The sequence below is a fragment of the Myodes glareolus genome, chromosome 8, assembly GCF_982192425.1.
Source record: "Myodes glareolus chromosome 8, mMyoGla1.1, whole genome shotgun sequence".
NCBI classification, from domain to species: Eukaryota; Metazoa; Chordata; class Mammalia; order Rodentia; family Cricetidae; genus Myodes; species Myodes glareolus.
Genome location: NC_142033.1, coordinates 77,427,066 through 77,451,340, shown reverse-complemented (window position 1 = coordinate 77,451,340; position 24,275 = coordinate 77,427,066). Strand labels below are relative to the sequence as shown.

Below are 24,275 nucleotides of genomic sequence, written 5' to 3'. Positions count from 1 at the left end.
TATTCAGAAACCATTGCACTAGGGGAAGAGACCTCAGCATAAAGCTTCACACAGTTCTAAACAAAGAAAAAGAGAAAAACAAGGTGAGGGGCGGGGCCCAGCAGACAGAAAATGAGCAAGCATAGACATTAGGGAAGAGGATGCTGGCTAACCTGGCCTAGCAGGATTCTTGCAGAAAGAGGCTGGGTGGTTGGACATCATGTGGGAAGTTCTGGAGGATGAGCAGTCTGCTCAGATCTTGAGAATCACTTCTCTAAATAGCCTGAGCAGGATTCATGCTGCTGTGATTGAGTGTGACCCATCTTCTGTGGACACTTGGCCCGCAGCTGGTAGCTTCGGGGCTTGTGGAACCTTAGTGAAGTGGAAGGAAAGAGATGGGCCTTAAGAAAAGAGATGGGCCACTGGAGGTGGATCTTGAAGTTTATATGCAATCTCCACTTAATGTCTGCTCCCCATGTGTCATCTTATATAACTTATACAACGTCTTGCTTATACAACTCAGGACGACCTGCCAGGGGTGGTACCACCCAGTGGTCTGGGCCCTGCCACATCAATCACTAATGGAGAAAATGTACCATAGTCTCCTACAAGTGTATCTTATGGGATCATTTACTCAAGAGGAACTGAGGTTCCTCTTGCAGATGACTGCCTTGTGTCAAGCTGACAAAAATATATGTCATAAAACTAGACTTGGTAGGTGGAGGGATAAGGTCAAGGCTTAATGCAAAGGGGACAGAGGAGTCTATCTAAAATATAGCTAAGGAAAGTCTGTCACAGCAAAGATTTCTTGGGTGGATGTGGTATTAGAAGCATAGAATGATGTGAAAGATCTCTCTCTCTCTCTCTCTCTCTCTCTCTCTCTCTCTCTACCTATCTCTCTCTTTGTGTGTGTGTGTGTGTGTCTAAGTATCAAACTCAATACTCCACATACATGTTAGAGCATGTAAAATATGTGGCTGGTATGAGTGAGCCTCTCTTGAAGACTTTCACTGCTAAGCCCTATGATAAGGTTCATCTAAAGGACGCCAAAGGCATGAGACGGTGAAGACAATCGTAAATATGGTGGCCCTGTGTGCAAGGCACCTGCTTCTCCCAGAGCAAAAAAGGCTGGGAGGAGAAAGTGGGAGCTGATTCCGAATAGTGGAGGCTGGCTTCGGGGATTAGCATAAACACTCCCAAGTGCGTCTTGATTAGATGAGCCCCCAGCTGGCTTCACAACAGCAATGCGCCTTTGAAAACAAAACACTCCCTAAAAATAGTTGTCTCCCAGGATCTGAGAGGCAATGAGTTTTCAGAGACAAGTTTGCTGGGGTTTCAATAGAATCCCTGCCAGGCCTACCCCAATTTGATGAAAATTCACCAGGTCTCTCTTGGGTAGGGTATGTTAGTTTGCTTTTCTGTTGCTGGGATAAAACATTAAGCAAAACCAACTTGTGGGAGGAAAGGGTTGATGTCATATTACAAATCCCAGGTCACAACCCATCACTAAGGGAAGTCAGGGCAGGAAGCAGGAACAGAGATGGAAACCATGGAAGGACATGGTTTACTGGCTAGCTTCTCCTAGATTTTATCAGTTGCTTTTCTTATATAAGCCAGGCCTTCCTGCCCAGGGATTGCACCAAACACAGTGGAAGGGACCCTCCCACATCAATCAACAATCAGAAACGTTCCACAGACCAGTCTAATGGAGGCAATTCCTCAATGGAGGTTCCTTCTTCCCAAGGAACTTTCCAGTTCACATAAGTTGAAAGGACTAGCTTTCATCACATAGTGGCAAGCAGAGCGTGGTTGGACTAAGCAGACTGCCTGCCCTTCTCTGTCCGGAACAGTGGTCAGAGTTCTAAGTACATTTCTCCTGTGTCCCTCTATCATTTGGAAACACAGGCTCAGCTTGGAGCAAAACAGACTCGGGGGGAGCTGGCAAACCCTGGACCTCGGCCCAGAAAGAGCTAGAGCTACAGGGGGAAGGACATTTCTTCTCCACCTCTGAAGATGGTACTTCCATAACCCTCCCTCCTTTACAGGTCTGATTCTCCTTTACTGACCTTGAGGCTGTGCCCCCAAGAAACCCATTCTAATTTGAAATGCCGTTAATTGGAAAATGCATCTACCACACCTTACCTTCCAACATCACAGCATAGTGCCGTAGGACTGTCAAGTGTTGCATGCATGTGTTCCCCTATGGCCTCAAAGCTGACTGGGAGTATCTGTGATCAGGAGCAGACCCAAAGTCAGACCCTAAAGTACAGCTCCCATCAAACGCATTTTGGATTGAACAGTCCCAGACGGAATATTCCAAGTAAAACCATTCTTAGCCAGGGGTGGACTGTGTATTTCCTTTTCACTTTGCTTTAATAGGTACCACTAGCCATCAAGCTCTGAAGACAGACAATAAGGTACTTGTGTTTACGCGGTTGTCAGGCAGCACGGGGTAGCTAGCCAGCACCGAAAAAGCAAAATTCTAACATTCTTGTTAAAGACTATTTCATGAAGAGCCTGTGTCGGCTGCACAACCCGAAGCATCCTGGGATGCTGACTTTCCCACACCCTCGGCTCACACCTCCATCTGGCCAGTTTTCTTACTGGTGCCCTCGTTCATCTCCCATGGCACCATCAGACCATCTCTGTGCCCCTTACCTTGAGTGCCTTCTCTCTGGGCAGAGACAAGAGAAGTTGGAGCTGCTGCAAGTGAGGCAATGGTGCCAGGGGTTAAGCAGCTCTGTGTGGGGAGGGCGGGGGAGGTTTGAGTGCATTCAGTCCTAAGTTTCCACTCTGCTACCTAAGGCAGACTTTCTCTAGGCTACCCTGGAGTCTGTCTACCTCTGCCAGAGACTGAACATGCAAAGGTGCTGCTTTCCCTGTAGACAGCTGAATGAGATCCCCCATCTCTGAGTGTTGGGAGCCCAGTTGGCCCTCTGCTCATGGGTAGGTTGCTGTCCACTCGGGCTGGGTCTGGCTTCTCACCACTCAGAAGATGATGGAATTCTCCCTCCATTCTCACTAGAGCCTTTTCCGGTGAGGATTAATCCAGCTGTCTGCTTTCAACCCTGACCCAAGGCCTCTGCTGGCCCTGAGACAGCATTCTGTCTCTCTAGTGCTTCCTCAGATAGGACACGTATCGCCAGAAGTCCAAAGGCTGTGTGGTGACACCATCTCTCTCCTCCACGTCTCAATGTCTTTCCAAGTCTCTCACTGTAGCTGTCTCCACTTTCTGGATATAAAAAAGAGGTATTAGGCCAGTAGTCCCCCAAGAACCATGAGACTCCAGAAATGACAGTCTTAAGAGCAGCAAGACCAGATTCCTTTCCACAGGGTGAGGAACTGCATCTCTAGAAAAGAAATTTCAGGCTCAGAAACCAGGGCCTAAATCCAAACAATGTGACTGCTCTACCAGACAAGGTTGTTGGCAGAAGTTTCTGTCTCTTCCACTAGCTCCCAAATAACTGACACAGAGACTTAATATTACTTATAAATGCTCAGTCAATAGCCCAGGCTTGTTACTAGCTAACTCTTATACTTTAATTATCTGTGCTTTGCCACGTGACTTGGTACCTTTTCTCAGTACAGCATGCTTATCTAGTACAGCATGTTTATCTTGCTCTCTCTGAATGTGCCGGTGACTACTGACTTCACCCTTCTTTTTCCTAGTTTGGCTACCCCGCCTATACTTCTCACTTGGCTACCGACCACTCAGCATTTTATTAAACCAATTTGAGTGACAAATCTTTGCAGGGTACAAAAGGATTATCCCACAGCACAAGGGCTGCCAATAAAGTACCCTATGTATATAGTCCCCTCTCAGCCTCCTGAGAGGAGCACACCAAGGAACAGGACTGTGAACACCATGTTGTGCCTGCAGCTCCCTTTCTGGTCACTGTGACCAAGTGGCTCTACTGACTTCACTGAAGCTGGCTCTAAACCCAGTGTCCAGGGAGAGCAAGCATTCATATCTGGCATTGAGCCAAAATGTCAAAATGATAGATAGAAGTTTGAGAACCAGAGGCGGCATCTAACAGGTTTTCTGAGGTAACTGGAAAACTGATTTTTAACACAAAACCCAGCTGTCCACCCCCCAAAAAATCTTGGTGGATTCTTATGTCAGTAGACTTCTCCGGCTGCCTGAGGCTAATCTGTGATAAACATAGTCACCACGTGGCCAGCTGCTCTCATTGTGGTCCAGGCCTGTGCCTAGAGTATCAAAAGTGGAAAGAGGTGAACAACAAGACCTCTGAGGCTCCTCTACATATTTCCCAATGTCATTAGGAAGAAGTTGACTTCACCTAACAGTGCTGTAGCTTAAACGGTCCATTAAACATTTAGAACTTGGGTAAGAAACCTTCTGTCTGCTCCTTCCTTGGTCTACAGTACCTGAGTGAGGCTGTCACTGAAAGCACAGTGGCCAGGGACCCCAAGACAGAAGAAGAAGACGTAGATGATTCTGGAGATTCATCCCTGAAATGTCTACACCAGCAAATGCCAGTGTGACCTGTGTCCATATGAGCACAGAGTGGGGATTACTACCACTGCTCTTCACCCCAGCGTCTCTTCCTTCCTTACACCAGCTACAGAAAAACATTGTCTTTACAGAGCTTGGCTGCATAGAAAAGAAATAACTTGATACTTGCCCCCAAGATAGCACAGCTGCTGCCCCTGGAGGGGTGATGTATGACCTTATGGGCTGTGCCCATGAGAACAAGCGTCTAGAGGAAATGTACCATTCATTCATTCATTCATTCATTCATTTCTCTGTTTATCTATTGCTTTCCAAAAATACTGCCTTTGCTACATACCTATTAGAACTGCTGGGTCCGGAATACAGACAACACCCAATCTGGTGCGGTTGGTGAACCATGAGGAACGTCAGTGACTACCAGTGTTCTGGAAAGCAGAGCAGAGCTTCAGAACACAGGCCCACCATTTCTTACAAAGCATGCCATACTCTCACTATGTATTCAGCAATCCGACTCATGGGCAAGTGCTCTGGAGATCACCTGGCCAGAGATGTGTAGCTGGGGCAGAAAGTCTAGACCAGGAAGGGAGCTGGATGGAAGTGGGCCTAGACAGGAAGTAGAACTGGACAGAAAGGGGCTATGCAGGAAGGGGAACAACACAACAGGAAGGAGCTATGTGAGTAAAAGTTAGACATGAAATGGGGCTAGGCAGCAGTACCTGGCAGAGGTGCAGACAGAAAACAATAAGAACTTGCCTGCTTGGTAGCACCCCGGGCACAGCGCTGCCCCATCCATGACTTACATCATTTGTTCCTCCCAACTCTATGATACTGAACATCCTCCTTCCTCAGCCTGTCATCTATCCCTACATGGAAGGAAGCCAAGCCCTAAATTTGAAGCCCAAGGCCACCTGTGGCCACTCCCAGAGCAGGTGTGTGTCTCCTTGCATTTTGAGTTACAGGACTGTTTTCCTGGGTATCTTTAAATACTGTGAGTATTTAGGTTTTGTTCTTTGGGTTATTTCAGGCTCTCTGCTTCATCCCTTTATCCTTTCTCGTGGGTTCAGCATCCGGAAATGCTCTCCAGACTTTATTTATGTGGCTCTGTTTTTCTCCTTTGTAGTGTGTGTGTGTGTGTGTGTGTGTGTGTGTACACTTCACTCCATCAATGGGCTTTAGGCCTGCTATTTATAATCCATTTCCTCGTGGTCCCTCTTGTACCTTTGTCCTCTTTGTCATCTCTAGGTGCTTACTTTGACCCTTTTTAGCTCTCTTGTCCCTGACTTTTCCTTATGAACACAGCTCACATGACTCTGTCCTTGCCAGGAAAAATGGACACTACACTTCTGTCTCTTCTGTTAGACTCACACTAGCCTTTATTTGAAAATCCCCATTTGTGCATCCAAGTGGCTTGCTCATCCTGACAGGGAGAAGCTGAATCTTGCGAAGTATTGTCCACTCACACCACTGCAGTTGGTAGAGTCTACCTCCCTCCAAAGGATCTGAGGACCAAGCTTCCAAAGTCCTTCTGCGTTCAGAGCTCAGGACATACAGTCTCTAGAGAGAGGACGGATTCAGCTTTGGTCTAGTCACATTTGTGGCATTCAGCGAAAAGATCGAGCAACATGTGTTTCCTCTGAGTGCGTGCCTTTGTGTGTGTGTGTGTGTGTGTGTGTGTGCTTCTTCCTCTGGGCTTTTGGTTAGTTGGTTGGTTGGTTGGTTGGTTAGTGGGTGGGTCCATTGTTTGTTTGGTTGGTGAGTTTTGTTTCTTTGGTTTGGTTTTTCACTATATTCCAGGGCTGTGGGTTCCAAAAATCGCTCTCAAGTTTCTCCTACTGTAGCCTCAGAGGTCATCGTGTTCCTGTAAGTCTCTGATTACTTGTTTATGATGCACACAGCACCTCACCAGCAGCCTCCTAGGCACCCGAGATCTGCCCTGCACGAGGCTGGGCTGGGAGATCCTGAGGCATGGCTGGCTGGGATTCAGTTCTGTCCCAGAACTTTGGACTTCCGTCAGAATTTTGCCTAGCCAGCTAAGATTTTCAAATTCGCAAAATTAGCATTAAAATCTTCAAGGAGCAAAGTTTCCTCATAAGATCAGCAATTCTTCTCCCTTCTTTAGCAAAGAACCCCAAAATATCTCTTCTGCTCACATTTTGTTGCATTTCCTCCTTTAGCTCAGCTGAACAAAGGGGCTAACCCAGGGCAAAGCAAAGCCTTGGCGCTGCCCAATCTGCCAAGGCAGGCCTTTGGTGGACAAGGGACAGTCTGAATCATCAAACCCATCTGCAGTCAGTGCGTCTGGAACTGCACCTGCCATTGTTTCGACGGTATGCACAGGCACTCATTCCCCTGCCTCATCTTGCTTTATTTCCAGGAGGGCTGCTGGCTTCTGGGCTGAGCCTGCAGTCTCTACTGAAGTTCTTACAACAACATTGGCAAGACTGTTGATCTCATTTGACCACCAAACAGTCTGAGAATCAGAATACTGTCGGTCACTCTCTGGTGTAACATGAGGGGCCGGCTTGTTGGGGTTACTGTCCCTCCCAGTACCCCAACAGCCAGCAAGCAACAAAGAAAATAACACAGAGTCTACATCAGGTTATAAACGGATTGGCTCATTAGGTCAGGCTTCTTGTTAATTCTTATAACTTGTATTAACCCATTATTCTCATCTATGTTAGCCATAATGGCTCCATACCTTTCTCAGCTGGACATGTTACATGCTGCCTCTTCGGTGATCTGAGCAGGAGTGGCAGAGGAACTTCCCTGCTTCCCAGAATTCTCCTGTTCTCATTGCTCCACCCCTACTTCCTGTCTGGCTTTCCCGCCTATACTGCCTGCCTGGCCAATCAGCATTTTATTAAAATATGATTGACAGAATACAATTCTCCCGCACCACTCTGGCACCATGCTTACGGCACTCGGGGATCATCAGTCATACAACACCCCTGCATGTGACTCTCCCATACTGCCTATGACCGTCAGCCATATAACACCATCGCACACTGTGACTACCTCCCACTCATCCTCCCAACACTAATGTGACCCAGTTATTCCAAGGTCACGCTCAGCATAATTCCTCCCTCCATTCATCTCTTACAAACTTACTCCTGCAGGGTCCAGGTGTCTCTGGGACTCCATTCTTTCCTAGTCCTCCGTGTTTTCAGACTTCTGCCTCTATACCCTTTCATGCATTATTGAGTGAGGACTGGCAGCCCAGCATGCATAAAAGCCAACACCGGGTGGGGGGAGCTTGCTTGAGAAGATGACCAGAAGACAGAAGTCAAAGCTTAGCACTGCTTCTTCCAGTGGTCAGTAGCAAGGAGACCTGTAGGAAGATAGGGAGTGAAGCTGCTTGCTGGCCATATGGCCACAAGGGGAGGCTTAGTGTTTACACAAGTATAGACAGTCATCAGACCTCCTGATGCAGCTCCTCTTCAGGGGAGGAAGGCCTCATGTGTTCTGCCTGGTTTTTTTTTTAATATTTATTTATTTATTTATTTATTATGTATACAATATTCTGTCTGTGTGTATGCCTGCAGTCCAGAAGAGGGCACCAGACCCCATTACAGATGGTTGTGAGCCACCATGTGGTTGCTAGGAATTGAACTCAGGACCTCTGGAAGAGCAGACAATGCTCTTAACCACTGAGCCATCTCTCTAGCCCCTGCCTGGTTTTTTTTAGCTCAGGCATCAAAAGATGATTGAGAAGTCAAACTGGCTTCTTTCTTACACACCTGCCCTTTTAAAACTATTTTTTCTATTTGGTTTCTCATGTGTAGTAGTGCTTTGCATTCATGTATGTTTGTGCGCCGTGTTGGTGCCTGACACCTGTGAAGGTCAGAAGAGGATGTGGACACCCCTGGGACTGGAGTTAACGGATGACGGTGAGCTGATATGTGGATGCTTGGAACTGAACCTGGGTCGTTTTCAGTACCTGGGTCCTCTGCAAGAGCAGCAAGTACTCTTAACCACAGAGCCATCTCTCTAGCCCCTCGTATCCATTTTTGAAAAGCTGGTTTCAAAACATCCTTGGATGGATCCTGGCAGCTTTCCCTGAAAAAAAGGCTTAAGCACAGTTATTTGAAAACGTTGTGTCCCAGCGTGCCTGAGCCTGAGCCAGGCTGGATGCACAGAGCCCTAGTCCAGAGTGTTTGCCCCGCTACCGTGCTGTTTCAGGGTCCGCTGTAACCTTGCCCACATGTCTTCCCATTATCTTTCCTTCAAATGTCTTGTTTTCCGTACCGCCTTTAAGGAGCTCTGTTTGCGTTGCACTCACAGATGAACTTGGGAATGTTGGAATACTCGCTGTCTTCATTCTCTTGTCCCTGACCCTGACCCATCTCCCCCTCTACTCTGTTTCCGGTTCGTCCCAGCATATCTACTGACTCTGACCCTGACCCATCTCCCCCTCTACTCTGTTTCCGGTTCGTCCCAGCATATCTACGGGTGCCGTGTTGTTCTCGTGGCTCTCATTGGTACCATATACGCAATGTTTTCTTTTTTGTTTCCTTCCCAAGTGAATAGCTTATTAAATGTCTCCCTCAAAGGGGCATCCGGGAAAATGGATGCCGTGTGGGTCACGTCTTTCTGACAGGGGTTTCTGGAAAAATGAATGCCGTGTGGTTCATGTGTTTGTCAGAATTCACATATTCTCCATTCTCCGCGGTCTGTTTTTGTAGAAACTCCAAGAAACACACGCCCGTTCCCAAGGAATCCTCTGATTAAAGCTGCGGGGTACCCACCTGAGGCTCTGCAAAACAAATTGAGCCCAGGAGAAAAGAGAGATGATGCCTTGTCAGGCTGGGGGAGGGGGTCACAGTAACACTGCCTTGAGAATGTGGCTGAGGTCAAAGACGGGCAGCTGGACGGAAGAGGACCCACAGCCAGCCTGCAGCATGGCTTCTCTCCTCCTGCTCCAGCAGCCTGTTCAGGAAGGTCTTTTGTGCTGTCTGTCCTCCTGCCACCTCACGTGTCTCCCACCAAGCTCAAGGGCCCATAGCAGAGCCTCTCTCCTGGCTAAGCTCACATTTATCTTCAAATGATCCCAAGAAGAAGGGGGAAAAGCTGTGACCCATTTCGGTTCGCAGTTCCGAATCGGGGTGGCAGTGTCGGCACTGCCCGTATTCAGCAGCTCTGCCAGCCTCCATTCTGCAGACACAGAGCGTGGCCCGCATTCAGCATCCTGGCTCAGCATCTGTCCTGCTTTGCTACGATGCCCTGAGTGTCCTGGATTCAGTTCTTTCTTTTTTTTTTTTTTAATAAATTACAAAAATTTGACAGGGCTAATTTGCGGCTTGAATGTTGGCCCCGAGTTGCAAATGGTACCGCCCATAGCACCTGACCTCTGTAGATAAGGTCCGAGAACCGTGGTGTCTTGACCCGCAGGGGCCGGTGAGCAATGAGGACGAAGACTGAGAATTAATGGTATTTTCTTCTGCAAATCCCAGAAAGGCAAAGACTGATTGATGTCCGGCCAAAGTCCTATGTCATGACTGAGTTATTAATGGTACTTAGAGCTAATGTGCGCTGACAGCAGGCCACAGCAGGTGAGGGCATACGGCAAAAGGAGCAGAGTACCAGCGCCCCAGGCCTCTGATAACGCAGACGACTGCCACTTCTCAAAGTCACCTACATTAAGCCCCAGACACTCCCAAAGGCTGCCCACCACGGCCTTGGTGGGCGACAGGAGCCCTAGAAACACAGCTATGACTGGTTGGCAGACAGAAAGCTCCCATGACTTTGCAGTTAACTTTGACTTGAACTTACCTCGCTCGACAGTCCTCTATCATTTCGTCTGTTCAAACGCCGGCGTGTTTCACTTATCAGTTTGGACTTCTGAGGGACAGATATGCCCGGGCAGCTGTGAGGTCAAGATCAATCTTTTTTGTTTGCTCTGTGGTCCTTATCACCTATATTTTATTTTTATTAGCGCCTCAAATGCCAAAATACAACTGTAAATCTTGTGATGAATTTTTTTTTTTTGACCAGTGGTCATTCACTAAAAAGCAACAAAATACAATAAAGCTCCCAGACTAGGTTGTGATTGCTCATTTGATGTCAAAATGGTGTTGCTCGCTATAGCAGCAACAGCTAGCAGCTAACCCCAGGGATGCGTGCACTCCTTAACCGAAACTGAAGGAAGCAATGATGGTTTTGCTTTACAAGAATTCATATGAGGCGGCTGAAAGAATCTCAGCAGAAGTGAATCCCTCCAGATGGTGTATGACCCTCAATCTTTCAGCTTAAATGACTGTCTTGACCCGGCGCTGCCAAGAGTGCTTTCCAATTCAGCCACTGCCAGCGTATTGTCAAGTGTAAGTCTCCTGCCATTAAATAATGTAACCCTTCATCCACTGACACAGGAAGGCAGAGCTCTCCCCGCCCTACCAAGTGCACAATGCACGTGACCACGGTGCAGAAGAGAAAACGGCCCTGTGTATGCATACTTCCTTTTCTCCTAGAAGGGGCTTACTTGCAAGGCAATCCCAAGCACCTTCTCTTCTGGAGCAGACATCAATTTAAAAAAAAATGCGAAGTTGTCTGGCAGAGACTCTCTGGTGGACTTAGCAATTAATGAAAACAATGCAGGGTTTTTCATGGAGAGGATGCAATGGCTTTGTTAGCGGACATCTGAGTCAGGCGGGAGGACAGTGTTTATTCAAAGTGGGATGAAGGATGGCTCCGAGGACAGGGTGGCTGCCCTGCCCTTTTTCTCCACAGAGCGCCCTGGCAGCATCTGCTGTTGTTTCTATTGACATCAAAGAAGCTGACATGAAACTGTACCCCTCTTCAACATGTATTCTGCTCCAGGACTTGGGTGACGCTCTGGGCAGCTCTGTCAGTCTCTCCCAGACGTCTGACATCCCCCTCTTTCACACATTCCACTGAGAGAACCCTCAGTTTATTGGAAGCACATATTTTAGTTTTGAAGAAAAAGGTCCCCAGATTTTCTGTTGACTTCATACATAATTTACAGACTGAAGCCTGTTTATTTGGGGTTTTCAATATCCCCATAGCAATAGGATTATGCAGCCTGGCAAGAGAGTACACAGCGATAGTGAAGCTTTCCAGTGCTTAAAGGAGCTCGACTTCACTAAAGGAACCATTGAAGAAATATTTATGCCTTTGGGTGTCAAGGCTGTTCTTTAAAAGAGCAACATTAATTATGAGTAGCAAAGGAAATTCTGGCTCAAGTGGGTAATTATAGTGCTTGCCTTGACGATCTTTGAAATGCATTTCATCCCTTTAGGAATTATTTCCTCTCACAAAACTGTCTAAATATTTTTCTACCCGCGAACAAACAGAGCAATCGTGCGGTAAAAGCGAGGAGAGTCAAACTCAAGTGGGATGCTTTTATTGGTGGTGACCAACATCTGAAAATGTCCATAAATGAGAAATATAATGAAAGCCCGGAGTGGAAGGCTGGCATCTCTCATAGAAGCTTGGCATCCCACTCCCCAACCCATCAAACCTGATTCTCAGGCTTGATACCTTGGTGCGTGTGTGCCAGCTCGCAGCCCTGATGTTGAGGGTGTTTTCTCCTCAGCACATGGTCAGCAGACAAAAGCAAAATGAAAGAAGCCGGTCAGACTGCCAAGACCCCTTACCAAAGAAACGGAAAATGAGCTTTATCTGCAGGGAGGTTGCTAAATGAGTTTGCAGCAGAAGAAGCTGATGAGACATAGGCTCCTGCCGTTGCTCTCAGCTGCCCTCCACAGCTAGATGGTAACTGGAAAGGCAGCACCTGGTGTGCAGGACACAGACTGAAACTGACCTGAAAACTGCCTCCCTGTTGGCTGGCTTCCAGGGCGCAGGAAACTGCCATTTAGACCACTGAGGGAGGAAAGTCGTCAATGACATTATCAGGCAAACTGCTTGCTAAAATTCCAAACAACCAGGCAAGTCGCTCCCAATGGTGCAATGACTTGAAGATTATAAAGGAAACCAAACACTTTGGGGTTGAATTGGAGTCCTGTATCACAATAGGAAGTGCAATGCCTAGTACTGTAAACCTGGTCAAAAGTCGAACATAGTAGGGAGGTTATAGGTACTAGGGAGGAGCCATGACTACTATCTTGCTAAATATACATATTGTCAAACTGCTTTCTAAATATTTATGCTTATTGTCTTAGGGTTTCAATTGCCTAAAGAGACACCATGACCATGGCAACTCTTAGAAAGGAAAACATTTAATTGAGGTGACGGCTTACAGTTTCAGAGGTGTAGTCCACTCTCATCACGGCAGGGAGCATGGTGGAACACAGGCAGACATGGTATTGTCTTCATCTGTATCAGAAGGCTACAGGAAATGGACTGAGTGTCACCAGGAAGGAAGCATGAGCAAAAGAGACCTCCAAGCCTGCCTCTACAGCGACACAATTCTTCCAACCAGGCCACACCTACTCCAACAAAGTCACACCTCCTAATAGCGCCACTCCCTCTGGGGACCGACCACTTGGGATTGGGGTAACCACTTAGAGAGCTTATCCGAAGGAAAGCCAATCCTCTTTCTCAGCATTCATTAGCTGCGTGTAGTTCTTTGTTTTTTGGTGGGGCCCTACGAGATTTCTTCTTCTATGTTAGTATGTCTGTTGGTAGTGTACTTGTTCAGGTCTTGTTTAAGCGGCCACGTGGTTGAGGTATCATGGGTCAAGTTTCCTTGGATTCCTAAAAGATACAATCTCATAGGAAGTTTTCAGGCCGTCTGGCTCTTCCACCCCTCCTGCCCTCTCCTCTTTGATGTTCTCTGCGCTCTAGGTGCAGAAGTTACGTTGTAAACTTGTATTCACTGGGGTTGGGTGTGGCTTTCTGCAATCATTTTCTTCTTTTAAAAAGAGAGGTTTCTTTGAATGGGGGGAAAGACAAGCTATATTTATCTCTACGCTAGATTCATTTTATGTGTATGTGTGTCTGCATATATGTGTGGGCACATACGTGAAGGTGTCTATAGAGGCTAGAAGAGGGTGTAGGATCTCCTGGAACCAGACTTACAAGTGGTTGTAAGCTGCCTGACGTGGGTGTTGGGAATCTAGCCCAGGTCCTCTGCAAGAGCAGTAAGCGTTCCTAACCACTGAGCCATGTCTCCAGCCTCACAACCTTTCAAATTTTTTTTTATAGAAAAACATACTTAGTCTTGAATGGAGTTGGCAGCGATGTTTTCAAATATTTTTGAAAACACATTGTGTTCAGTTTTAAAATCTTGAGCTGATGTGGCACTGAAAACAAAAAATAAATAAAGGCTGCACGGCTGCTGTGTCCTGGGTCTGGAGAAGCACGCATCCAATGCTTCAGGCTGTGCTCTGGCGGACAGACACTGCGATGTTTATCTTCGCTGCCTGGGTCAGTGTGGGTGTTTTTGCCTATCAATCTGCTGGATTTAATGGGCATATTTTGGTACATCAAGCAAAATAACAAACTTCCCAGTTCTTTTTGTGAGGTCCATTCAGGCTGTAAGAGGGAAAATGTTGTTCTACAATCTGTAATTAGGGGCGCTCCTCCCAGCTTGCACCAGGAGTCAGGAACTAATAACCATTGTAATAAGAAGCATGAAAACAGAGATCTGAACATGCTGCAGGCAGACCCTGGGCATCGGCAGAGGAAGAGCCCTTGAGTCCTGTGCTGCTGTGCCAAGCGTTTGGAGACTGAGTGACTTCCTCACAAACGTCTGAGTCAATGAGGTTGTGGGCTGTGGCGGGTCATAACACCTCAGATACGGAGCCCTACGGCTGATAGGCATCCCGTTTATCTTCTGTAGCAGCACCGAGTAGTTTTGTATGAAGGTGTGGAGAGACACTTTCTGCGGTTCTCTTGTCCTCACCAGCCTCACTGGTTAGCTGTGTGGGCTCTGCCTGTGCAGGGCCATGCAGGCCAGCCATGCTTCTGGCTCCAACTCCCTTCCAGTGATGAGATGCTGACGTGTTCTGTGGAACAGTCAGTGACGGCCGGAAGGATCAGGTATCTGCCTAACGCTCAGCAGTATCTACACCTATGAGAGGCCTGCCCCCTTGGCCTTCTGGTAATTCCTGTTTTTCTCACAGAAACACATTCACCATGACATGGCTCCTTATTAGATAGCTCTCAGCACAGATGGGTGCTGCAGATCCCTCTCAGACTCCAGTTCCTAGCATGCCCTGGGGCTCCTAAGGTTGAAACAGTGGTAGAAGGTGACCAATGTGGTAGTGGAGGGATGGGGGAGTGATGTGTGATTCCCCTTTGTATGCTGTGAATATGTTTTATTGCCATTGGTTAATAAAGAAGCTGCTTTTTGGCCAGTGGCTTAACAGAGTGAAGCCAGGCAGGAACTCAGAACAAAGATATAGAGAGAAAGTAGGCAGAGTCAGAGAGACATCATATAGATGCCCAAGAAGCAAGAGGTAAGAAACCACAAGCCTTGTGGTAAAATGTAAAATAACAGAAGTGGGTTAATTTAGGATGTAAGAGCTAGCTAGAAATGCGCTTAAGCTATTTGCCAAACAATATTGCAATTAATATAGGTTCTGTGTAATTATTTCAGGTCTGGGCAGACGGGAACGAACAAGCATCCTCTGCTAACAAATTGGCACACCAATGTGGGGCTGACTACATCCATGTAAAACCTGAGAAAGCTTGGAAATGAATTATAAACACAAAAGAAAAGAGTTAAGCATAACTTTTTGGTAGCCGGCATTTTTTTTCAGATTTTTTTCAGATGGACTCTGTTTGCTGGTGGTGAGCAGGAGCATTGTGGCTCCTTTAAGAGAGGTCTTCCTAATTCAGCATTAGCAGCAAAAAAACAAACAAAAAAAAACAAGAACAACCACAAAAAACAAGCAAACAAATAAAAACAAAAGCAAAAAAACCCTACAGACCTGGTTCTTGCTAGTTGAAGGATCAGCTCTGGCTCTCTCTGGAGGCCGAGTACTTAAATGGGGTCTGGGAGCAGCATGTTACAAATTGCTAAAGAGTGACACAGACCCACTGCAACCCTGGAGCTGGGACAGTGTACATGACTCTCAGAGGCAGTGAACATGCCTCCTCCATGTCAGAGCCAACAGGCAGGACTGTAGATGCTGTGGGACAATGGTTTTACCCTGTAAAGATTTGTTTCTTGTACTTGCTAAATAAAAAGCCAGGCAGGAAGTGTAGGTGGGGAAACCAGGCAGGAAGTAGAGGCAGGGCAATGAGAATAGGAGAATTCTGGGAAGAGGAAAGGTCAGTCTGCAGTCATCATCCAGACACAGAGGAAGCAAGATGTGACTGCCTCACCAAAAGAGGTACCAAGCCACGTGGCTAGCACAGACAAAACTTATGGGCTAATATAAGTTATAAGAGTTAATAAGAAGCCTGAGCTACTAGGCCAACCAGTTTATAATTAATGTAGATCTCTGTGTGTTTCTTTGGGACTGAACGGCTGCAGGACCAGGTGGGACAGAGACCTCTGTCAACATGTAGAGTTGATCCTAGCCACACTCGCTTAGCATTTAGCAAAATAAAAAGTGCTCCTGGTCAGAAAATAATTAAAGATACACAATAAAGACAGAGTTAGATAAAAAAAAAAAGACCTTTGAAAGGATCACAGTGTTGGATATTGGATAAATGTATGTAGGCTAGAGGGAGAGAAGAAAAAGAGTGCAGAAAAAAATAAAACAAAGTCTTTAAAGAGACAGAGTACAACAGTCATAGATTAAAGGAGTAAAGACAAACAAGCCATATAAAGACAGAAAATACACGGAGGGTCTGGATTATGTATATTGTTGTGCTTTATTTGAACTTTTGACTGTGAAGGAATTAAATAAAGAGTGACATTTCATTGTATGGGCTGCTAAACCAACATACATATTTTAAAGGTATATGGACTTGAAAATTGAGTCTACGGATATGTTGCTTTGGAAGAGAGATTCTGCTTTTGCTTCCACAGAGAATGAGAACCTGTGGATTCCTTCCAAACTAATGTGGTTTGATGAATCAAAAGCCCCTGAAAGGTCTCCACAAACCCCAAAATTACTTCACCCAGCAAAAAGCAGGAAACAGTTTGGAGAGAACTATGCCCAAATTCCCAAATACTGTTTATAAATATTTATTTACATTTAAAGGGGGACATACTATAGAGATTCATACTTTGTATTAGTGTGGATCTTGGTTTGTTGATAGAAATTTCAGGTCAATTTTGTTTTATGTATATTTCTTCTCTTGATTAAGGTATTGTGTTTGTACAGCTCATTTAAAAATACAATGTATAATTAAGGAATACAGTTAATAGATAGTCATCTATAGTAGCCAAGCTTGTAGTTATATCTGTTAGGTTTTATAGATGTACAAAGATATATTTCAGATAGATAGATATTCTTCAGACCTTTCAAAGACTAACAGAATATGGCATTTAAAATGTTTTAAAAACTTAGGACGTTTCATGACAATGAGTCACATCTACTCCTGGTAGCAACAATCTACTTCAAGAGGAAGATGGGCATCAAAGAGGCTTTTTGTGGAGTTTGTTAGCCATTTGGGCAAAAAACTGTTCTTGCATGGACTGCTTGATGGTATGCTGTATGAACTGGACGTGCAAGACTCACAGAAAAATGACTACCGAACATTCCAAAAGATGGAATGGCCCTTCAGGGTTCCTGTTTCATAGAAGAAACTGCCAGACATTCTGCAGGACAGAAGAAAATTACTGACAAACTTCCAGTATAGGCAGAACAGATATTCAAATTTCCTGCTTCATGGAAAAGTATGCTGGGTACTATGGGCCTGTAGGCTGAAGGTGGATGCCCCAATGTTACAGAACTTTGGGTGACTGTCCAGGTAGCAAGATGTCTATGTCAATTCTAGAGTTTTGGAAGTGGCTTACAATGTACATCTGTTAACTTAGGTAATATTATATCCTTCTGGGGCTGTTGGGAGCCACCTGGAGGCACAGGTGGTCCTGCAGTTTGGAGGTAGCCACGTGGGGCTGAGCACCCTTGCCTGCACATGCTCAGACCAGCAGAATGGCATTAACCAATCAGGACAGTGTTCAAGCCGCTCCACCGTTTAAAAGCAGCTGCCTCGGGGCCCAACGCTCTCTCTCTAAGCTTTCTCTCGTCCCTGCTCTATCTTCCCTTCCCCCAATTTTCCTCAAGGGAATGCTCCAAATAAAGATGTGACCAGAGAAGGAATTCTCGTTTTTGGTGGCGTTCATTCCTGCTGGACAGGATGCGCGCCCCGCAACTGGTGCTCGAAACCCCGGGATGCTGAGGGACCCTGACAACTACGCCGGGGGACCCTGAGAAGGAAGTGCCCAGCAACGTGCTGTAAGCCCGGGAGAAAAAGCTGAAATCAGACACCAGCACAGAGAGCCTTGAATTTCAGAACTCTGAGAACGTGGAGCGGTGAGTGACGTCGGTTGAATTCCTCCAGAAAGGGGAGGAAAAAGAATTTCAAAGGATAGGCCTAAAAAAGAAAAGAAAATACAAAAAAAAAATCAAAGTTAAGGTATCTGAAAGAAGGTACAGAAAGCAACGGGGAAGAAAAATCCCTTAAGTTCAGTGCAGGAGGAATGTGAACAGCAGCAAAAAAGGCGAGGTAACTAAGGCGGGACTATGAGGACGATGGGGTACGGGAGACCGCGGCTTCCGCTCCCTCTCCGTCCACCTGCGTACTCGCTGTTAGAGACTGGAGGCAACAGTCTCGTAGGGAGGCGAGTTTGATCATGTTCTAAGACTGCCTTCCCTATTCTTAAAGAGCCACAGAGCTTTTGGAGGTGATTTTCGCCTAATTTTGATAAGAGAGCTCAGTCTCTGGCTCTCACGTACAGAAAACTTAAACTTTGTTTGAGGAAGTAGCCGGCGGTGGTGGCGCACGCCTTTAATCCCAGCACTCGGGAGGCAGAGGCGGAAGCTGCGTGGTGAGCAGCAGTGCCGCTAAAGACCTAAAGGCGGAGAGAGGCCAAACTCTGAACTGTGTTTCCATAGCAACATGGGCGGACGGAGATGAGTTCCCAGAGAACGGGGCTCCGCGCGCGGGCAGACCGGGCAGGAGAAGCCCCCCCACGGGTGGGCGGATGCCCCCCTCGCCGGAGCTTGGCGGTGCGAATTCAATGCCTGAGGTGAGGCTGAGTTACAGTTTGCAGTTACGGGATAAACGGTGAGCCCTCGCACGGCCCAGGGCGGAGCCATGCCTTTGGGCCATGCGGAGCGCGCCACAATGGGCCTCAGAGGTGGGGCAACCGCCGCTGTCTGCTGCTGCCGCCCTCAGCCAAGGTCGCTGAAAATTCAGTCAGATAAAAACATTTATCCCCCAAACATCGCCCCTTTGTCAGCAGGAAGTAGTTCGATAGTCTACGCCCATTCTCCCTCAAAGAACTGGTCCTAATTATCATAATAAAGGCGCGTCAACCTGGTTACCATTACCTTTTGCCTGAGGCAACGGATGGAATAAAACAATGCTACCTAGAGGTTTTTTCATCTGAATAGAGGAGCTGGAGAGATGGCTCAGAGGTTAAGAGCACTGACTGCTCTTCCAAAGGTCCTGAGTTCAATTCCCAGTGACAACTGCTTTGGTTTTTAGACATAAGAGGGGGACTACGCTACCAGTGACAGCTTCCCCCAGAGAAAGGATTTCTCTTGCATTCTTTACATTTAATTTTTAATTCAAAATTTTGCTGGTACAGGCAAACAAGATTTGCTTTTTGAAGCAGAGACCTACAGGTCTCTAAGTTCAAAACCAGCCTACTTCCAGTACTGATTGTGCTGAATTTTTACACTGAGAGTTTTTAATACTCTTAAATGTTTATTTGGGAGGAGAGTTTTGTTTATGTTTTTCTAGGAATGCTGACATACATCTGGATGCCAGCGAGACTGACAAGAGAGATAAAGAAGATGACCCAGTGGATGCTGAGTGTCCTGCTGTGGAAGATTCGTGCGGAGACAGCAGTGATGACCCTCTGGGCGGTGCCAAGAGCAGCTGTTTCACACCATCGACTTGAGCAACACCCTGTGCAACCTCTTATCTCTTAACAATTTTCTGACTGACTCTACTTTGCCTTTTCCTTCCTTAGGAATGGGTGGGAGCAGAGATATTCTTGGCATGCTGCGTCTAGGTGGAAGTGCTGTATGTCTTTGATTGGTGTGCTACCTGCTAGCCCAAGTGAGGTGGGGACCAGATTGAAGAATAGTTTTGCCTTATTGCTCTTATTAACAAGAGAAGAGGGAGATGTTGGGAGCCACCTGGAGGCACAGGTGGTCCTGCAGTTTGGAGGTAGCCACGTGGGGCTGAGCACCCTTGCCTGCACATGCTCAGACCAGCAGAATGGCATTAACCAATCAGGACAGTGTTCAAGCCGCTCCACCGTTTAAAAGCAGCTGCCTCGGGGCCCAACGCTCTCTCTCTAAGCTTTCTCTCGTCCCTGCTCTATCTTCCCTTCCCCCAATTTTCCTCAAGGGAATGCTCCAAATAAAGATGTGACCAGAGAAGGAATTCTCGTTTTTGGTAGCGTTCATTCCTGCTGGACAGGATGCGCGCCCCGCATGGGGCCTTTAATGGAGTTGAAGAATAGTTAGTTATAATTACAGTTTTTATTATGATAAAAGATAAAGTAGATATAAATATTCAACTGTAATTCTTGCTTGATACCTGTTTTGTTATATGTAATTTTACTATGTTAAAGTTAAGCCTTCCTTTTTTATTTAGACAGAAAAGCAGAGGTGATGTGGGATTCTCATCTGTATGCTGTAAATATGTTTTATTGCCATTGGTTAATAAAAAAGCTGCTTTCAACCAATAGCTTAACAATGTAAAGCCAGAAGGGGACTCAGAACAGAGATGTAAAGAAAAAGTAGGCAGAGTCAGAGAGATACCATGTAGTTGCCCAAGAATCAAAAAGTAACAAACCACGAGTCTCATGGTAAAACACAAAATAATAGAAGTGGGTTAATTAAAGATGTAAGAGCTAGCTATAAATATGCTTAAGCTATTGACCAAACAATATTGCAATTAATATAGTTTTGTGTAATTATTTTGGGTCTGAGCAGCCAGGAAATGAACAAGCAGTCTCTGCTTAAGGGGAGGGGCTGGTTAGGTAGGGTGGATAATAACTATGATCCAAGATAACCCCTGAGCAGTCTGAGCGGTTGCTTCTGAAAAAATCTTCCAACAGCACAGATACTAAGTGTCAGGAAGTCTCCAGGCTTGGCTCACTGATGGGTATGAACTAGGCTAAAGCCTAGACACTGGGTCATAGACTCCCTAAGTAACAAAGTTCTTAATTTGTCTTTCAGTAAAAATTTCCAGAAGTCATGTACAGACCCACGGGTTCGAAACCAACTCTTCAAGCATGGAGTGTACACCGTGGATGCTACTCACATGACCTGAAATGTCTAAGTGAGTCTCATTCACTTGTCCATTCTAAGTACTAACACTTAGGATGTTTTAAAAAGAATGGGCAAATGCAGAGGAAGCAGTGATCCTCTGGTGTCAGGTGTTAAGCACCCCCATCCTTCATCCTCCTATCCCTCACTCCTCACCTCCTCACCCCATGAGGAATCCAGTAAACTCAGCACAGAAAAACCCCGAGACCCACCCGTGAAGAGTTTTGATAACCACTGCGGTCTGCACAGAGGACCCTAAGCTCCACACTCTCAGCATCCAGCCAGCAAGAAGCTTTGCTTCTTTACCTTCTTGTGAATTTCCCCAGAGCATCTATCCCTGGCAATCTCTGTCTGAATGTCCCTCGCTCTCCTGGTCTCTGTGATCTCTGTAGAAAGAATTCAGACACACAGTCACACAGAGTTTATTGCAAAGTAGAGCAAGCTCTAAAGGGGTGAGAATGGCCGAAGGGACTCATGTGCCAATCCACATTTTAGGCAATTCATATATCATTTCTAAAGCCCCCAGAGCAAGCAGTTTCTCCTCTGGTACTTTGTCCTGTGCAAGTGGCTGCCTGACCCATTTGGATCAACTTTATCTGAAAACCTCCTGCTAACTACTATGCAGCTTAGGGCTACTGGAGCTGGATTGGGACAATTGTCTAGTAATGATCTTCTGTGTGAGAGGGATATCAGGTCTTACCTCAGTGCCTGAGCTAGGATGCAAGACCCATTCTTCTGGTGAGCAATTGGAGTTTCAGGCTTTGGTTTAAAGGTCTACTTATGAGATCATGCCCTGTATGTCTGCTAATGCCCCTGATTTCATCCCCCACCCACCCCCGCTGGTTTTCTACACACTAAAGTTTTTCCTTTCCTACAAACCCACATGCCTTAGCATAGCTTTCTCTGTGTGCCAGACAAGAGGCCTTGCTCAGTGCTATGGTGGAAAATGACAGCGCTAGAAAGAACAACCGCCATTATCCAGAACACATTCAATTTCTACAACTCCAGGACCATGTAGTAATTCTCCAAGGTGAGATGGGAAAACAATTAGTCCCTGCTGGAACCAACCAAGGAGCACACCTCCTCTTCCCGCTGCAGATGGGGGAAGACAAGAAGGCACTTGCCTTCCCAGGGAAATCCAGGCTCCAGGTTCAAGCCAGGCCCAGGCAGCCCAATAAAGTCAGCCAGTAACACAACAGTAATGGAATAAGAAAATCCATCCTCTATAGAAGAGAATCCCCCGACACTCTCTCAACAGATTTGGACTCCAGGAGTCGAAAGGTCTTCCCTGCCCACCAAGCAGCCAGTCCTGTAGCTGCCTCCCCAGCCCCCGCTGGTGTCCTCTAACTCGGCAGTTCCCACATGCCCTGCCAAGGAGTAGCAGAGACAGGGGCTGAGGGAGGGTTCGGTCCCAAAGCTGCTCTTCCTCCTACTTCAGATGCCAAATACAAGGTCCCCATTAGTGGTCTCACCCATGCTTCTGATCAAATGGATACTACTCATTCAAAATTCCCGCAAGAAACTTCTTGGATTCAGTTAATTCCTTTCATTGGCGCCACTCACACACCTCGGGGACACCTCCCTATCTCCCTACTCGCTCTACAGAATATTACAGAGGATACAGGTGAAAAAATGTACGGAAGGATTCAGGTGTACGAATCACCTCTCAAGAGACAGAGAACCTCCTCCAGAATGGGATTTTTTTTTCTCTTCAGAATAGCAAAGACAAATTCAAAACTAAAGCTGAGTAGCAACAGCACAAGTTGACTTGGTGGCCAGAAAGGATGCAGGGGCCTAGATCCTACAGAAGTCAGCTTCTCGACCCACCCATGATCCAGCAGGGAAAATAAATCCTACAACTTGATGTGCAGAGTCTGGGGTTAATCTGGGCCCCCGAGGCTTGGGTAGTCCTGCCCCTCTGGCTCTTGCTCCTACTGCACACTCGGCTTCTTCCTTGACTTGAAGCTCCACTTGACAACTGCAGCTCTCCTTGGTGGGCACCGAGGTCCTGTACTCTCCAGTGTCCCGGGGTCTCCACTGGGACTGAAGCTTCATCCACAACTTTACGCAATGTTCTCTCAGGGCCTCTCCACGGGAACTCCAACCCTGCCACACAGGGCCAGGCCTCAGCTGCCCTCCATAACGTCCTCAGTCTCGCCTCTTCTGTGCCTTCCAAACTGGTACTACATGGATGATGCCCATATTGTGAAGACATAGCCAACCCCTTGGTACCGCCTGTGAGAAGACATTTTCCTGTTGTCCCAGCGAAGTCCTTCAGTGACACTGATCTCTTTAACAGTCACACATGCTTCTTCAGCCCCAGGCTGACCAGCAGACAGATTCTGAGCCACACCATCACATGAAACCACTATCTTGTTCCCAACACAGCCTTAAGTTCTTTCTAAAACCCCACATACCAGGCCTCAACTGCCTACATTTCTCTCCAGCCTCATCTTCCAAGCTTCAGCTAAATGATCCTTTAGTCTCTGCTTCCAGTCTTCAGTGGCTTTTCTAGATCAATTTACCAAACACTTACACATTCTTTCTACAAAAATAGTTCAGAGGCTTAAAAGCCACATGGTCAGTTTTTATCACAGCAGTGACCCCGCTTTCTTGGTACCAGTTTTTCTAGGGAAGAAAAAGTCTATTTTTGCTCACAATTCCAGGCCAGAGTCCATCACTGTGACAAAGTCAAACCAAGAACTGCAAATAGTCACATCACACCCACAAGGGCAGAGGTAGACAAAGGCGTTTGTGTTCATTTGGTTGTTTGCTGTGCTCTGCTCAATTTCTGCACTCTTACACAGTTCGAGAGCCTCAGCCTAGGGAATGGCACTGCCCAGAGTGGGATGAGCCTTCTACATTATTGAACTTAATCAACCCAGCCCCCCACAGACACTGGCACAGGTCAGCGCAATGTAGAAAATCTCGCGGGAGACTCTTCTGAGGTGATTTAAGTTGTGCCAAGTTGACAATTAGCGCTAACCATCGCAGATGTCAATATTAGGGTCGTATGGCAGAATCTCATCTTATAAAGACCACTATGTTTGCTTAGAAGATTTTGCAACTGATTAGATGGGGCCTGTCCACAAAATGCAGAGAGTGATGTGATTCACTTAAAGTCTATGAATTGAAGGTACCAATTAGAACAACATTTAATAGAACCAAACAACGAGGCACTATAGCCTTACCAAGTTTACACATAAACATTGGCACCAACAGACATAAAGACATAAAGATTGGCACCATGCCTAAGCTCCAAAATAAGAGTAATAAGAAAACTGCCAAGCAGTAGTGGCACATGATTTTAATCCTAGCACTCAGAAGACAGAGATGGGCTGATCTCTGTGAGTTTAAGTTCAAGACCAGCCTGGTCTACAGAGTGAGTTCCTGGACTCAAGTTCCTGGACAGTCAAGATTACACAGAGAAATTCTGTCTCAAAAAAAAAACCAAACCAACAAAAAAAACTCCAGAAAGACAAGGAGACAGAAAG

General features: G+C 46.5%; 2 long non-coding RNA genes across 2 annotated transcripts in view; both read right to left on the bottom strand.

Annotated features, from left to right (window-relative positions):
* Positions 1-24,275, bottom strand: part of LOC146893913 (uncharacterized) — a 104,100-nt gene that overhangs the window by 14,365 nt on the left and 65,460 nt on the right. The gene's annotated exons all lie outside the window — the stretch shown is intronic.
* Positions 25-7,778, bottom strand: LOC125410374 (uncharacterized). The gene is made up of 3 exons (XR_015002574.2): positions 7,562-7,778; positions 4,791-4,878; positions 25-3,211 (listed from the first exon to the last, which is right to left on the bottom strand). It is a non-coding gene; the product is annotated as an uncharacterized LOC125410374 (long non-coding RNA).